The sequence below is a fragment of the Desmodus rotundus genome, chromosome 3, assembly GCF_022682495.2.
Source record: "Desmodus rotundus isolate HL8 chromosome 3, HLdesRot8A.1, whole genome shotgun sequence".
NCBI classification, from domain to species: domain Eukaryota; kingdom Metazoa; phylum Chordata; class Mammalia; order Chiroptera; family Phyllostomidae; genus Desmodus; species Desmodus rotundus.
This window is the reverse complement of record NC_071389.1, coordinates 102292660-102310157: the sequence shown is the minus strand read 5'-3', so window position 1 is coordinate 102310157 and position 17498 is coordinate 102292660. Positions and strand designations below refer to the sequence as shown.

At 43.9% G+C, this 17498-nt stretch overlaps 1 pseudogene; it reads left to right on the top strand.

Moving 5' to 3' along the window:
• Positions 1–12533: 12533 nt before the first annotated feature.
• LOC112323162 (sorting nexin-6 pseudogene) lies at positions 12534–13750 on the top strand (annotated as a pseudogene).
• Positions 13751–17498: the final 3748 nt, after the last annotated feature.

The window sequence follows — 17498 nt, the reverse complement described above, 5'->3', positions numbered from 1 at the left end:
TGAAAGCCCTCGCCACCCAGCACAACCCCCACGGGGAGGTAGGCTTCGCCTAAACAGCGCGCGTCAGGGTTCTCTTGTCAGCATCCTGTTTACACAAAGGGTCCGCTCCACCTAGCTTTTTGTTTCTAAAAATATTAAGTGGCTACATCTTGTCAGAGGTTTTTGTTTTTGTTTTTCTTTTTAAATTAATAGACTCTGTTAGAGCAGTTTCAGGTTTACTGAAAAACTGAGCAGAAAATGCAGAGAGCCATCTATGCCACTCCCCTCCTGCGTGTTTCCCCTTGATACCTGCATTAGGGCAGTGACTTTGTTATCACTGATCAGCCAATATTGACAGCTTATTATTCACTGAAGTCCATAGTTTAAATTAGGATTCCTCTTAGTGGTGTACATTCTGTGGGTTTTGACAAATGTATAATGACACATTCCCACTATTACATGGACATTTGGGTGTTTCTTTTTTTATCTATTACGAATAATGCTGTGATGAACGTTTGTTTACAAGTTTTTGTATGTTTTCGTTTCTCTTAGGTGTACCAAGGAGAAAAATTGCAGGTCAAATTTTTAAATGAGTGGAGCACTGCTGTGCATATGGCACCCTCTTGTCACGTGCAGGATCACAGCCATGTAGTCTGGAAGTGGGCCCTGATCTCTTCCACGCTCCGAATGCAGCAACTGGCTATGCACTGACTAGGGACATAGAGACCGTGAGACAAAGCCTCTTCCCTCTTTAACTCCCATTCTATGTTCCCCCTGGTTCATCCCCCAACGCTGCCTCAGTTCAAACCTATAGAGTCCCAGGCATCTTCTAACTAGTCACCTACCCACCATTTTGCCTTCCTTAAGTCCATCCAGACATCAAGGTGACCTAACTATAAAGCCAGCTAATGCGGCCCTATCACCCTTCTGCCTTTAAAACCCTCATGGAGTGGGTCACCTCTAGGGTAAAGCCGGCCCACTGAGGCTCACACAGGCTAGTGATGATGTGATGCTCACCTGCCTCTCCAGCTGCATCTGGGGCCTGGCACCCCAAGCTTGAGCCCCACCTACATGCTTTACAAGTCCTTGCTGTTCCAAGCTCAGCGGAGTCCCTCCTATTTAACCACCCATAGCATGTCCAGTGCCAGCTATGGGCCAGATGCTGGGATTCCACAGTCAACAGCACACCCCCCTCTCACTTCCTTTCTTCCTGAGATCCTCCTCCTCCCAGTGGCTCCTATTTACACATACAGTCTCACTTCCTTTCTGGAGCCTTCCATGAACCCTCAATTCATTTGTTCCCTCTCACAGGGCTATTGTAGGAGAACAGGAGATGGAGCTGGGGTCAAACCCCACTTAGTCTCATTAACTGAGACTTCAGTAAGTGATGTAACTTTTGAGTGACAGTTGCCACTCAGCTGCAGATGCTTGGGGTGCTGGATATAGAGGTGATGCTGGGCCAGGTGTGGTACAGCGCTGCAGCATCTCAGGATGCCTTTGCAAACTAGCCCTCACATTTACCATTAGTTGAACATGAAACATGCTAATTTTTCTGGTGGAATTATCACACTGTATTACTGTTTGTTTACATGTTTCTTCTTCCCTACTAATAATCTAAGAGATTCTGGAGGGCAGTAACTATTCATTATGATTAACTCTAGAATCCCTCATTCCAGCACATTACTTGAAAGTAATTCATGGGTTTGCCTTCCATGGGTTATTTTAATTACCCCTAAGAGGCAGGTATGGGAATTACACTGCACTGGGCAGCACAATGGTCTCCTGGTAGCAAGTAGGATGATCCCAATGCACAGAGAAGGAATTTGAGTGACTGGCAGATGGGCCACACCCCAACACCTGTGGTGGTGACCTTCAGCACCTGCCATCATAAAGAGGTCTGCTCTCACGATGGTCTATTCTCCCCTAGTGAGTCCTCAGAACACCTCTCTACACTGACCAGAGTGCACTCAGGCCTGCTTGTCCCCTCTAATGACAGGTGCAGGGCTTCTTCACAGCCAGCTGACCTCTTCAGCAGGTTGGTTATCAAGAGGAGGGAGCCTGGGTCCTGGTCCAGCTTCTGATTTCATACTGGTGTCTTTTGCAAAGCCTCTGCCATCAGGCAGAGTCCTCAAGCTTTACTGCACAATAGAATCACCCTGAGGTCTTAAAAAATACTTTGCTGCTCCCATTCAGGGGGCTGTCAGGGGCTTTGGAACTCCCTAGGGTTTTTTTTTTTGTTGTTGTTGTTGTTTGTTTGTTTGTTTTGTTTAGCAATGCTTTGCCCAGATTGGTAACCTGGGAGCTAAGCTCACAGAGCAAAGAGCATCTGTAGAAGTTGCCCTCATTTAGATGTACTGGTCACAGACAGCACCAGCCACTGTCACCTCCCAGGAAGGGCGTGGAGGACACCTGTCATAATACCCAGAGCAGAAGGGTGGCAGTCACTGCACAAACCCTTAAACAGAGAGATTACTGTTTGGTGGTGAGGTAAATTTTTTCCATATCAAATGGTACTGTTTGAAAAGCAAGCAAACAAACAAAAATAGGGAAAAGGTGAGATTTTAAAAAGTACGATGAAACTTGCCCCCAGCTTCCTCTCCTTGTTCCCGCCTCTATCTGAGCTGAGTGGCAGGTCACTTTTCTTCTACCAATGCTCCTATTTTGTGGGACACAAGAAGGAAGAGGTGATCCTTGATTCAAGTGAGCTTCTAGCCTAAGAGTAGAGACAGACTCCCAACAATGACCAATTAATTCTACATTGTCTGGGAGGTGAGAACAAGGCACTATGGAGCAGAGGGAGAAGGAAGTTAATCTTTGTGAGACCCACTGCTCCTATATTACTGAGGCCATGTGCCAGGAGCCATGTGTGTGTGTGCCAGGCCACAGACAGGAAGAATGCCAGATGTCCCCCCACCCCACCCTTCTAGCCCTGTGTTCAGAAGCCAACTGCTCCCCATAGTCCCAGACAAATCAGTCTGTGCTTTGATCATGAAACTGTGGGAGAGCTTTATTTCTTTGGTGATTAATTTAGATGCAGAAGATAGGGCTAATTATCAATTGGAGAGAGGCTTCCCCGCTCTCCTACACAGTTGCCTTCTGAGAAGCATATCATTGTATCAGCCCAAGCCAGCCATGAGACGCTAGAGTGGGAGGGTTATTTCTCTGGTTCTACACAAGTTCCTGGTTGCACAGCTGAAAGGCTGTCTGGGCTGCTGCAGTTTTGGCCAATCATTGTGAGGTCCCGGCTCCATCATGAACTCAGAAGTGATCATGACGAAACCGCTTCTCTTTCCCAGAGGATCAGTGTGCTCTGTGTCTGACCTTGTGTGTGTCCTCTGTTGTTGAAGACACACACTGCCACTCAGAAAGGGTAAGGTAAGATCTAAGCTGCAGAGAACAAATCCACCACAGCCTAGTTTCAGCAGGAAGAGATTTACTTTAGGATACGCAACAGTTTACAGTGCTAGATAAGGGTTGAGGAAACAGAGTCAAGACTCAGAGATGACTCCTAAGACCACAGCTCAGAACCAGACCCCCAAAGAGGCAGCTGCCTCTGCTCGAATCTGAAAGTTCCAGCCCTGAACTCTGGACGGATCACACCATAGGGACTTGCAGCAGCTGTGGGTGTCTGAGGGCCCAGCTGTCCACTTCCTTCCAACCACTGGCTGGTCCCAAGCTGTACTAAGAAAACAGCCCAACCCTGGGCCTTCTGCAGCAGAGAGGGCCCCACCGCCACCTGGACTTTTGAAGGTGTTAGATCAACCGAACACAGATCCCAAACTGCAACAAGGCTAGAAATGAGGGTCTCACATTCAGTTGCCACTACGGAGGATGATGAGAGAATGAATGCCCAATACCAGGCTGCATCTCCACACAGGCCCCTATGAGCTGGGAAAGACAGAGATAATCAGACCTGGCCCCAGACTTTGGAACCCAAGAAATCCTGTGTTGCCATGACTGCTTCTCCAGCCCTTGGTCTGGCAGGCAGCCTTCTCTCCTTCTGTCACACAGTCTGTAAAATGGGACATCTGTATCCTGCTGCTGTCATGCACCAGCCTGATTCCCTCCTGCTTCTCTGTCATTTGTCCCATCCAGCATTCAAAGTACAGTGGAAGTCTTCAGTGAAGACTCTTTGACAACTCTGTGCTCGTGAGGTCTCTGTCCCCAGGTGCTATGCCCTCTGGTCTCCTTTATATCTCTCAGCATGTATGTCCTGTCAGTGGTGAGGCGTCTGATGGCCCTGCAGTCACTGACTGTGGGACTATCATGGATCTCCAGTTAGAGTGAGAACTCCTGTGGGCGGAACTTATATTCCTAACAGCTGAGCACTGAAAACAAGAAAGTCACTTGACTCCTATCCTCAACAAGCCTGTTCCTACATCATACACGGGGAGAACCCTGCAGAACCCTGCAGAACACTGGCTCCTCTGTGCATGGGGTTGGACTCAACATGAAAAGAGCTTACGTATAGGAAAGACACTGTGGTTTCTACTGTGACGGCCACTGTTTGGACCTACTGTTTGTCCTAATCACCCTGCAAAGGAACCTGAGAATATAACCAGGAACTTGGGCCTTGAATCACTTTTCAGGCGCCAAGGCCCTATGGAGACAGGACAGTTTGCCTGTCTCAGTGAACAGCTGAAGTGGAACACGAAGACAGGAGGCAGAGATGAGATACCTGATGTGTGGTCTGGGCTTCACTGCAGAAATTAATAACAGTTGGCATAAATACAAACCCTTCTGCAAAACAAACCAAGTTGGGTAAAAGAGCCCAGGCTCAAGACTTGGAAGCTGGGTTCTCTTTTCCTTCCTCTCCAGGGAGGTCCCAACTGAGGCCACGAAAGACGAAAATGGTCCTGATGCTCATAAAAGTAAAGGGCTTGATGGGCTTTAGTGTTTTCATTTTATGTTCCAGCCATGTAGATGGTTCATGTAGCCAGCCATGTAGACAGTACAGCCACGCAAGAAGGCGAATGGTTGGTTCAGATAGGAGAGCAGAGAAGACATTCTTCTCTCTCACTGAGAAAAGAAAAGGAAGGCAAACTGGTTTTGGATGAGTTCTGTGCCCGTATCTCAAACATAAACCCAAATTAACTCAACATCCCTTAAATCTGCTCTGCATTTTCAACAGAAAATGTTTTCCCCAGAAGCGCTGATGTGGGGTTGCTTAGAAAAGCACAACTGAAACATACAGGATAGAAATTCACAGAGCCACTGAGAGTGTGTCTAACACGATGGCTGAAGTTTGAAATCATCTGTCCCCCAGTCTGGATTCTCAGTGCAAATTCCATAAGCCCTTTCTCCATTGTTCTCCTCACTGATTTGTATTTACTAGGCCAAAGTGGGATTCATCATGAATTTGAGCTAGAACGCACCCTGGCTGGTGTGGGTCAGTGGTTTGAGCACCGGCCTGTGAACCAAAGGGTTGCCCGTCACATTCCCAGTCAGGGCACATGCCTAGGTTGTGGGCCAGGTACCCAGAGAGGGGCGTATGAGAGGCAACCACACATTGAACTAGAACAGCCAACTTTTAAAAGTCTGTTTCTATTTCTTGCTCATTCCTGCCTTTTCTAGGCAAATTCTCCATTGTGGTAAATATCAATGCTATTTCCAGGCTCCATATGTGATTAATTGCAGTAAAATGTTATGAGAAGCCATATTAGTGGCTTTAAATATTAAAACCTACAGGGCGGAAGTCCCTTTGGAAGATGGTGGTGAGATAGGTGGGAGCACAGTCAACTTCCCCTCGGCACCAGTGAAACGCCTAGCTGATCTGAAGAACAGAGCGAACAGCCAACGGTATTCCAGCATATATGAAGATCAGAGATCAAAGATAGAGGACATTGAAAGATCTGACGTTAAGAAAAGTGCTTAAGGACAATAAGATCCCTGGGACCAGCACGGGGACCAGGGCGGCTGAAGCCCCCAGCCAGGGCACGGGGTCTGCTGCAGGATTCTTGGTAGAGAGCCAGGCTGGGCTGTGTGAGAGGCCAGGTGCTTGTTTGGACCAGGGGGGCTTGAATAGGAAGAATTTCTTGAAAAGAAAAAAAGAAAATACAGGCACTCAGCGGCTAGTTAGAGAACTCTCTGCAGCAGCCGTGGCCTCTTGCGCCCTTACCCCCTCAGCCCCTGGACTGTGATTGCAGTATAAGCTGCCCCAGCACACACCTGAAGCCCTGTTGGCGCCCACCCAGATCAGTGGACTGGGCGCCCACAACTGAAACCCTGGGTGAGCGCGCACCCTGATCAGCGATCCGGCTACCTGGGTGCACAGACCCAAAGTGCCCCAGTGGGTGCATACCCCAGTCAGTGGCCTGGGGCCCACACCTGAAACCCCAGGTGGGAGTTCAACCTGATCAGCGGCCTGGGTGCCCACACCTGAAACCTAGGGTGGGTATGCACCCGGATCAGTGGCTGGCTGCCCCGGTGCACAGGCCCAAAGCAGGGGATCCACCGTGCAACCTGATTGAGGGCCTGGCTGCCCGGGGGCGACCACACCTGAAGCACAGGGGACTAAACAACTCCCACTTAGCCCCTGTGCACAGAGCCCTGCAGGGCCTACTGGCTCTCTAGGAGGAAGGCAGAACGCCCAGCAGAGGGGAGCTGCAGGGTTAGGGGAGACTGCAGTCCCCGGAAAGACTTGACTCAGTAGGGGGCTGAACTCCCCCAAAGGAGCACCGAGAGCCCCTAGCATCTAAGACAACAAAGAGCAAGAAGGTGGAGTGTGAGTTGCCTCTAATTGGTGCAACTCAAGGACAGCACAACTGGTGAACTAAAGGCCTAGGGGGGAGCAAAAGGACCCTGAGGAACTGGACTGGAGGCTGGCCAACAGTGAAGAGTGTGGCTCAGGAAGGGAGAAAAGTGAAACCAATCCCTGCAACCACCTCCTCCCCTTTACACAGACAGGAAGACCAGCAGAACTAAACTGGCCGGTTTAAACCCAGCAGAAGACTTTTTTTTTTTCTTTTTTTCTTTTCTCTCTCTTTTTCTTTTTTTCCCCTCCTTTCCCCCTAAATTCCTTCTTCCATTCTGTCCTTCTTTCTTTTTTTATTTGTTCTTCCTTCCATCCTTTATTTTTTTATTCCTTCTTCCTGCCTTCTTTTATTTTTTTATTTTAATTTTTGTTAAAATTCCTTCTTATCTTTCCTCTGATCATTTTTTATTCCTTCTTCTTTCCTCCCATCCCTTTTCTATTCCCTTTTTCCTTTCTTCTCTTCTCCTTTTTTTCCCCTTCTTTCTCCTTTTCCCACAGGTGAGACAATAAAACGTGGAGCTCTGAAAAGACCAGAGTTAGACCGTGTTAGACCCATAAACATCATCTCAAGACCAGTGAGCACAGGAAAATAAGGAGACAGCCCCACTGAATCCCACTGGCATTCTACCATAGAAGTTCATACCATAAACCCAGGGAGTCAGAGCAGATCAATTTAAGAAGCAGAGGCTAACAAGAAGAGTCTCACAAACAATGGGAAGACAAACAAACAAGCCCCAAATGAAAGGAAAGGAGGAAGCCTCAGAAAGAATGCTAACTGAAAAAGAGGCAAGTCAACTATCAGATACTGAATTCAAAGCAATGGTTATCAGGAAGCTCACTGAGCTCACAGAGAACTACCAGAAACTACAGGGAACTAACAATGAACTCACTGCAAACTACATCTACATGATAAAGGAAATAGAAACTATCAACAAGGGCCAAGAGGAAATGAAGAATACAATTTCTGAATTGAAGAAGACAGTAGAAGGAATGAAAAGCAGACTCGATGAAGCAGAGGATCGGATCAGCGAGCTGGAGGACAAAGTAGAAAAAAACACCCAGAATGAGAAAGAAAAGGAAAAGAGGCTCAGAAAGAATGAAGAGGGGTTAAGGGAAATGTAGGACAACATGAAACGTAATAATATCCATATAATAGGGAGACCAGAAGGAGAAGAAGAAGAGCAAGGGATAGAAAACCTGTTTCAAAAATGTAATGATGGGAGAGAACCAAGATGGCGGCATAGGTAGACACATTGCGCCTCCTCGCACAACCAGAACGGACAGAAAATCGAATGGCAAGGACGTCAGGCACCAAGGAAATAAAAAATAAACATTCATCCAGACCGGTAGGAGGGGTGGAGACGGGCATTGGGGCGGAGAGGACTCGGTGGCCGTGGCGGGACAAAGACTGGTGGAGTGTGGGACGAACGGGGCAGGCAGTCTGACCACCAGCACCCTGCGGCCCCATATTCGCGCACAGATAAACCAGACAAACAGCGGGGAACAAAGCAGACCCCGCAACCCAGGGATCCACTGCGGGGAAATAAAGCCTCAAACCTCTGATTGAAAACGCCCGTGGGAAAGTGAAGGGCTGGAAACAAATTTTCCAAGCAAACGGACAGGAAAAAAAAACAGGAGTAGCAATACTCATATCAGACAAAATAGACTTCCAAAGAAGGGCCATAAAGAGAGACCCAGAAGGTCACTTCATAATACTCAAAGGAAGAATCCACCAAGAAGACATAAACATTGTAAATATATATGCACGCAACATAGGAGCACCCAAATACATACAGAAAATCTTGGAGGATTTCAAGAAAGATATTGACAGCAACACAATTATACTAGGGGACTTTAACACCCCACTGTCAAAAATGGACAGGTCTTCTAAACAAAATATCAACAAGGATATTGTGTCACTTAACAATACCCTAGAGGAAATGGACTTAACTGATAGATATAGAGCCTTTCATCCCAAAGAAGCAAAATACACATTCTTTTCAAGTGTACATGGAACATTTTCAAAGATAGACCACATGATAGGACACAAAGCAAGCCTCAACAAATCCAAGAAAATTGAAATCATATCAAGCATTTTCTCTGACCACAAGGGGCTGAAACTAGAAACCAACCCCAAAGGAAAAAACCCCAAACACTCAAAATCATGGAGACGGAATAGCATGCTATTAAACAATGAATGGGTCAAGAACGAGATTAGGGAAGAAATCAAAAACTTTCTGGAAACAAATGAAAATGAACTCACAACAACCCAAAGCCTATGGGACACAGCAAAGAAAGTCCTGAGAGGGAAGTTCATAGCAATACAGGCCTACCTTAAAAAGATAGAAACATTTCAAACAAACAACCTAGCCCTACGCCTACAAGAACTCGAGGAACAACAACAAAGACAGCCCAGAGCAAGCAGAAGGAAGGAAATAACCAAGATCAGAGCAGCATTAAATGACATAGAGACTAAAACCACAATTCTAAGGATCAATGAATCCAGGAGCTGGTTCTTTGAAAAGATAAACAAAATCGACAAGCCTTTAAGTAGGCTCATCAAGAAGAAAAGAGACAGGATCCAAATAAACAGAATTAGAAATGAAAGAGGAGAGATTACAACTGATACCACAGAAATACAAAGGATTGTAAGAAATTACTACCAAGTACTGTATGCCAAGAAATTTGAAAACCTAGGTGAAATGGACACATTTCTAGAAAAATATAATCTTCCAAAACTGAATGAAGAAGAAGAAAACCTGAGAGACCAATAGCAGCAGACGAAATTGAAGCAGTCATCCAAAAACTCCCAACACACAAAAGCCCTGGACCAGATGGTTTCACAGGAGAATTCTACAAAGCATTTAAGGAAGAGCTAACCCCTATCCTTCACAGACTATTCGAAAAAATCCAAACTGATGGAAGACTCCCAAACTCTTTTTATGAAGCCAGCATCATCCTAATCCCAAAACCAGATAAAGACACAACGAAGAAAGAAAACTTCAGGCCAATATCGCTGATGAACATAGATGCTAAAATTCTCAACAAAATATTGGCAAACTGCATCCAACAATACATTAAAAAGATCATCAACCATGACCAAGTGGGATTCATCCCAGGGATGCAAGGATGGTACAATATTTGCAAATCAATAAACATAATACATCACATCAACAACAGCAAAGACAAAAATCACATGATCATATCAATAGATGTGGAAAAAGCATTTGATAAGATACAGCACCCATTTATGATAAAAACACTCAGCAAAGTGAGAATAAAGGGAGCATTCCTGAACATAATAAAGGCCATATATGAGAGACCTACAGCCAACAACATACTCAATGGACAAAAACTTAGATCTTTCCCACTAAGATCAGGAACAAGAGAAGGATGCCCTCTCTCACCACTCCTATTCAACATAGTACTGGAAGTCCTAGCCACAGCAATCAGACAAGAAAAAGCAATAAAAGGCATCCAAATTGGAAAGGAGGAAATGAAACTGTCACTGTTTGCAGATGACATGATAGTGTACATGGAAAATCCTATAGACTCCACCAAAAAACTCCTCGACCTAATAAATGAATTTGGCAAAACAGCTGGATACAAAGTCAATACTCAGAAATCAAAGGCATTCCTGTATACCAACAACAAAACTGCAGAAACAGAAATCAGGAAAAAAAATCCATTTGATATAGCAACAAGAAAAATAAAGTTCCTAGCAATCAACCTAACCAAGGAGGTAAAAGACCTGTACTCAGAAAACTACACAACACTGAAGAAAGAAATTAAGGAAGACACAAACAAATGGAAGCATGTACCATGCTCATGGATTGGAAGAATTAACATCATCAAAATGGCCATACTACCCAAAGCGATTTATAGATTCAGTGCAATCCCTATTAGAGTATCCATGACATATTTCACAGATATAGAACAAACACATCAGAAATTCATATGGAACCATAAATAACCCCGAATAGTTGCAGCAATTTTGAGAAAGAAGAACAAAGCAGGAGGGATCACAATACCTGATATCAAACTGTATTACAAGGCCACGGTAATCAAAACAGCCTGGTACTGGCATAAAAACAGGCACATAGACCAATGGTACAGAACAGAGAGCCCAGAAATAAACTCAAGCCTTTACGGTCAATTAATATTTGACAAAGGAGGCAGGAGCATAAAATGGAGCAAAAACAGCCTCTTCAACAGATGGTGTTGGGAGATCTGGACAGCTACATGCAGAAAAATGAAAGTGGATCACCAACTTACGCCATACACAAAAATAAATTCAAGATGGATAAAAGACTTAAATATAAGTTGTAACACCATAAAAGTCCTAGAGGAAAACAATGGCGGGAAGATATCAGACATTCCACACAGCAACATCCTCACAGACATGTCCCCTAAAGCAAGGGACATAAAGGAAAGAATAAACAAATGGGACCTCATCAAAATAAAAAGCTTCTGCATGGCTAAAGAAAACAGCACCAAATCACAAGAGAACCAACAGTATGGGAAAGCATATTTGCCAATGACACCTCAGACAAGGGCCTGATATCCAAAATATATAAAGAACTCACCCGACTCCGCTCCAGGAGGACAAACAACCCAATTAAAAAATGGGGAAAGGACTTGAACAGACACTTCTCCAAGGAAGACATACAGAGGGCCCAGAGACATATGAAAAGATGCTCAGCATCACTAGCCATCAGAGAGATGCAAATTAAAACCACAATGAGGTACCATCTCACACCAGTCAGAGTGGCCAACATAAACAAATGAACAAACAAATGTTGGAGAGCATGAGGAGAAAAGGGAACCCTAGTGCACTGTTGGTGGGAATGCAGACTGGTGAGGCCACTGTGGAAAACTGTATGGAATTTCCTCAGAAAACTAAAAATGGAACTGCCCTTTGACCAAGCAATTCCACTGCTGGGATTATACCCTAAGAATCCTGAAACACCATTCCAAAAGAACCTGTGCACCCCAATGTTCATAGCAGCACAATTTACAATAGCCAAGTACTGGAAGCAACCTGAGTGCCCATCAGCAAACACGTGGATCCAAAAACTATGGTATATTTACACAATGGAATTCTACGCAGCAGAGAGAAAGAAGGAGCTTATACCCTTTGCAACAGCATGGATGGAACTGGAGAGCATTATGTTAAGTGAAATAAGCCAGGTGGTGAGGGACAAATACCATATGACCTCCCCTTTAACTGGAACATAATCAATAGAGGAAAAAAGGAAACAATATATAACCAGAGACACTGAGGTTAGGAGTAATCTAGCAATAGCCAAGGGGGAGTGGGGAGGGGACAGTTAGGAGAGGGGATTACAGGAACTACTGTAAAGGACACATGGGCAAAGTCAAGGGGGAGGGTGGAGGTTCGGGAGGGGGGTTAGGCTGGGGTCGGGTGGAGGGATGGGGAGAAAATGCATACAACTATAATTGAATAACAATAAAATTTAAAAAAATAAAACCTAAAGGGCAGGCAGTGATGAGAGAGTAGTGTGTCAACAATTTTTGGATGGCCATTCTAAGAAATTACTCTAGCTCAGGAGACGACACTTTTAAAAAGAAGTAGTAAGGATGATGGTGGGTGTTCTCTAGCAGCACCGAGCCCAGGGCGCGTGGTGGGGGCGGTGGGGGTGGTGGGTGTAGGATGGGCATGCAGGACCCCCTCCCAGGCCTGGCACTAATGTCTCCCTTGTGTCTTCCTCACTCCATCCTCTCCCCAGGCACCGGGACCCATCGATCCCACAGGAGAGCCTGGTCAATGGCCCGACTTCCTCTCGGAGGAGGACGGAGGACTTAAAGCAATACATGTAGATCTTCAAAGTGATGCTGCTCTGCAGGTGGACATTTCTGATGCTCTCAGTGACATAGATAAAGTAAAATTTACCGTCCACACAAAGAGTTCATTGCCAAATTTTAAACAAAATGAGTTTTCTGTTGTTGGACAACATGAGGAATTTATCTGGCTTCATGATTCCTGTGTTGCAAATGAAGACTATGCTGGTTACATTATCCCTCCAGCACCACCAAGACCTGATTTTGATGCTTCAAGGGAAAAACTACAGAAGCTTGGAGGAGAAGGGTCCATGACAAAGGAGGAATTCATAAAGATGAAACAGGAACTGGAAGCTGAATATTTGGCCATATTCAAGAAGACTGTTGCAATACATGAAGTATTCCTGTGTCACGTGGCAGCACATCCTATTTTGAGAAAAGATTTAAATTTCCATGTCTTGGAATATAATCAAGATTTGAGTGCGAGGAAAAAATTAGAAAGAGAAACTTGAAGACTTCTTTAAAAACATTGTTAAATCAGCATATGGAGTGATTGTTTCAGGAGTAAAGGATGTAGATGATTTCTTTGAGCATGAACGAACATTCTTTTTAGAATACCATAACCGAGTTAAGGATGCATCTGCTAAATCTAATAGGATGACAAGATCCCACAAAAGTGCTGCAGATGATTACAATAGAATTGGTTCTTCATTATATGCTTTAGGAACTCAGGATTCTACAGATATATGCACGTTTTTTTCTCAAATTTTCAGAACTGTTTGATAAAACAAGAAAAATAGAAGCAAGAGTATCTGCTGATGAGGACCTCAAACTTTCTGACCTTTTAAAACATTACTTAAGAGAATCTCAAGCTGCTAAGGATCTCCTCTATCAAAGATCTAGGTCACTAGTGGATTATGAAAATGCTAATAAAGCACTGGATAAAGCAAGAGCAAAAAATAAAGATGTTCTACAGGCTGAAATGTCCCAACAATTATGTTGTCAGAAATTTGAAAAAATATTGGAATCTGCAAAACAAGAACTCATAGATTTTAAGACAAGAAGAGTTGTGGCATTCAGAAAAAAATTAGTGGAACTAGCAGAGTTAGAACTGAAGCATGCAAAGGGTAACCTACAGTTGCTGCAGAACTGCCTGGCGGTGTTAAATGGAGACACATAGGCCACACTCCACCCTCGGGTTAAAAAGAGCTGCCTTCCTTCAGACTTTATTTCTGTTTTCTTTTTTTTAAAATTTTTATTGTTATTCAATTACAGTTGTCTGCATTTTCTCCCCATCCCCCCACCCCACCCCAGCCAAACCCACCTCCACCCTCCCCCTTGACTTTGTCCATGTGTCCTTTATAGTAGTTCCTGTAAACCCCTCTTCCCACTGTCCCCTCCCCACTCCCCCCTGGCTATTGTTAGATTATTCTTAATTTCAATGTCTCTCGTTATATTTTGTTTGCCTTTTTTCTTTTGTTGATTATGTTCCAGTTAAAGGTGAGATCATATGGTATTTGTCCTTCACCACCTCCTGGCTTATTTCACTTAGCAAAATGCTCTCCAGTTCCATCCATGTTGTCACAAAGGGTATAAGCTCCTTCTTTCTCTCTGCTGGGTAGAATTCCATTGTGTAAATGTACCATAGTTTTTTGGTCCACTCATTTGCTGATTTTCTTAATGATGTTAGGCATTTACTCTTTCACCGGAAGCAAAAGCAGTAGCTGACAAAGTGCTTTCTGAGAATCCCCTCTCCTTTCTGAGAAGCGGTGCAGCACTGCGGTGCACAGGTGCCGTGGGCCTGTGGTCATCGAAGCCACCACACTCCTGCACCTGCTGCTCCCCCGGGGTGGTGCCATCGCTCCTGTGCGCCTCCTTTCCAAAAGCCCAAAGTTCAATCTTTTTTTAAGTTGCCTCTGTAACTGTGTTTATTTTATGAATAGTATTCCTTATGGCTGCCAATCTTATTTACCTTTAAGTGATTTCTGAACTTTAACCCTTCCAAAATATATTCTTCAGACAAGATAAAGATCGCCATTTCCTTTTGTTCACTCATGTATCCTGGTGAAGCATCTTAATCAGACTTATTTTTAATTAATGAATATTTCTTAGAAATTTTGGGACAGACTTTATGTAATCTTTCTAAGTATGATTTCTGAAGAAAAGCAAATGCATTAGTATATTTGCCTTAAATTTGTAGACTAAACCAACTATTGTCAAATAAGCAGTGATAACAGTGAAAAACATAAAAATAAAAATAAAAAGAAGTAATGAGGAAGTCTTGATGACCCATTCAGTCAGTTCTGGGGTTTGGGGTATAAGAGTGATCCTTGAGTACATGTAGGGTCTGGTGGTTTCAAATAGGTGTCTCATACCAAAAACGTAGGCCTGTGGATGGTGATGGAACTTTAGGACACAGAGTGCCCCATGCAGTGTTCGATTTGAGTTGTTGGCTGCCCTGTGGCAGTTGTAGCCCTCTCCACTGGTTCAGGGACTCGGTACAAAGGAGAAAGTGGACAGTATCCCATTGGAATACATTTTCATTTTTCATCTAGGTCACGTCTTTCTTTGCCTTTCCAGCAGAAGCCTCACTCCGACAGGAGTTTGTACACATTTTAATGTGGGCACTTTCACAGCAGTTAGAGATAAGACAGAAACCTTAAAGAAAGGATGATACAAATCTTCAACTGCCTTAGCATGAAAGGAGTTAATTCCCTGACCAACACATAATGAGATAGAAAAACCATCTGTTGCCTTGCATTATAGAGTAGTGTTTGTTGAAACTTTTGCCTTGATTTATACTGTATTTTCTATTTGAAACAGTGTCTTCAAATAGAAAATATCTATACAGGGTTTCAGCCAAGATGGAGGCATAGGCACAAATGTTTCACTTCCTCACACAACCAAAAGAAAGATAACAACCAATTTAAAAAAAAAAAAGAAAGAACACCAAGAACTGCCAGAAAATCATTTGCATGGATGTCCAACAACCAAGGAATTTTAAAAAAACATTCATCCAGACTGGTAGCAGGGGCTGAGATGGGCAGTCAGGGCGGAGAGGATGCATGGAAAGGCAAGATGGCAAATCGCACAGGCGATCCAACATGCACAGAGAAGCCTAAAGGAACAACAGGGGAGCAAGACAGACCAAGAAACCCAGGGTTTCAGCATGGGAAAATAAAGATTCAAAAGCCCTGGCTGTAAAAAAAAACTGTGGAGGTTGTGGTAGCAGGAGAAACTCCCTGCTTCACAGGGGAGTTCCTTGGAGAGGCCCACAGTGTCCTAAAATGTACACAAATACACCCACATGTGAATAAGCACCTGAAAGGGCAAAAATCTGTTTGTGGGGAGCTGGGGAAGTAATGGAAAATAAGATGAGAGTGGCATAGTTCCCTCTCTGTCCCCTCCTCCACAGAGAGCGCCACAACACAGCAAAGAGGTTGCCTCCCCCTGGCAAATACCTAAGGCTCAATCCCTTACCATGCACTAGGTGCGCTGACACAAAGAAATATGGCCCAAATGAAAGAACAGATCAAAACTCCAGAAAAAGAGCTAAGTGACGAGGAGATAGACAACCTATCTAATGCAGACTTCAAAACACTGATAATCAGGATGCTCACAGAAATGATTGGGCTCATCACAAAATGAAGGAAGAAATGAAGGCTACACAAAGTGAAATAAAACAAAATACACACAGAACCAACAGTGAAGAGAAGGAAACCAGGACTCAAATCAATGATTTGGAACAAAAGGAAGACATAAGCATCCAAGCCAAACAGAATGAAAAAACAAGAATGCAAAAAAAAAAAAAATGAGGAGAGGCTTAGGAACCTCTGGGACAACTTTAAGTGCTGTAACATCTGAATCAGGGGTGCCAAAAGGAGAAGAACAAGAGCAAGATACTGACAACTTATTTAAACAAATAATGAAGGAAAACTTCCCCAATCTGGCAAAGGAAATAGACTTCCTGGAAGTCCAGGGAGCTCAGAGAGTCCCAAAGAAAGTGGACCCAAGGAGGAACATGTCAAGACACATCATAATTATGTTACCCAAGATTAAAGATAAAGAGAGAATCTTAAAAGCAACAAGAGGAAATGAGAGAGTTACCTACAAAGGAGTTCCCATAAGGCTATCAGCTGATTTCTCAAAAGAAACCTTGCAGGCAAGAAGGGGCTGGAAAGAAGTATCCCAAGTCATGAAAGTCAAGGACCTACATCCAAGATTACTCTCTATTTAGCAAATCTATCATTTAGAATGGAAGGACAGATGAAGTGCTTCCCAGATAAGGTGAAGTTAAAGAAGTTCATCATCGCCAAGCCCTTATTATATGAAATGTTAAAGGCACTTACCTAAGAAAATGAAGATCACAACTATGAACAGCAGAATGACAACAAACTCACAACTATCAACAACTGAACCTAAAAAACAAAAACAACAACTAGGCAAACAATTAGAACAGGAACAGAATCACAGAAATGGAGATCACATGGAAGGTTATCAGAAGGGAGGGGGAGAATGGGGGGAAAGGTACAGGAAATAAGAAGCATAATAGGTACTTATTCCCTGTACTTTTTACTCCTTTTGTACCTGTGTTCCTTTCTCTCTCACTGTTTTTCTTCTTCTCTTAAAGCAGTCACTTTAGTATATCTTGCAGTGCTGGTTATTCTTTTAGCCTTCTTTTTCTGGGAAGCCTCTTATGTCACGTAATATTTTAATTGAGAGCCATGCTGGGTAGAGTAGTGCTGGTTGCAGACCTTTGCTTTTAATTCCAGTAAAATAATAAAATAGAATAAAATAAAATAAGCATAGTAGGTAGGCACAAAATAGACAGGTGGAGGTTAAAGACAGTATAGGAAATGGAGAAGCCAAAGAACTTATATGCATGACCCATGGCCATGAGCTAAAGCAGGGTTCAGGGGAATGCTGGAGGTGTGGTGGGTGGTGCAGGGAGGAGGAGGATAAA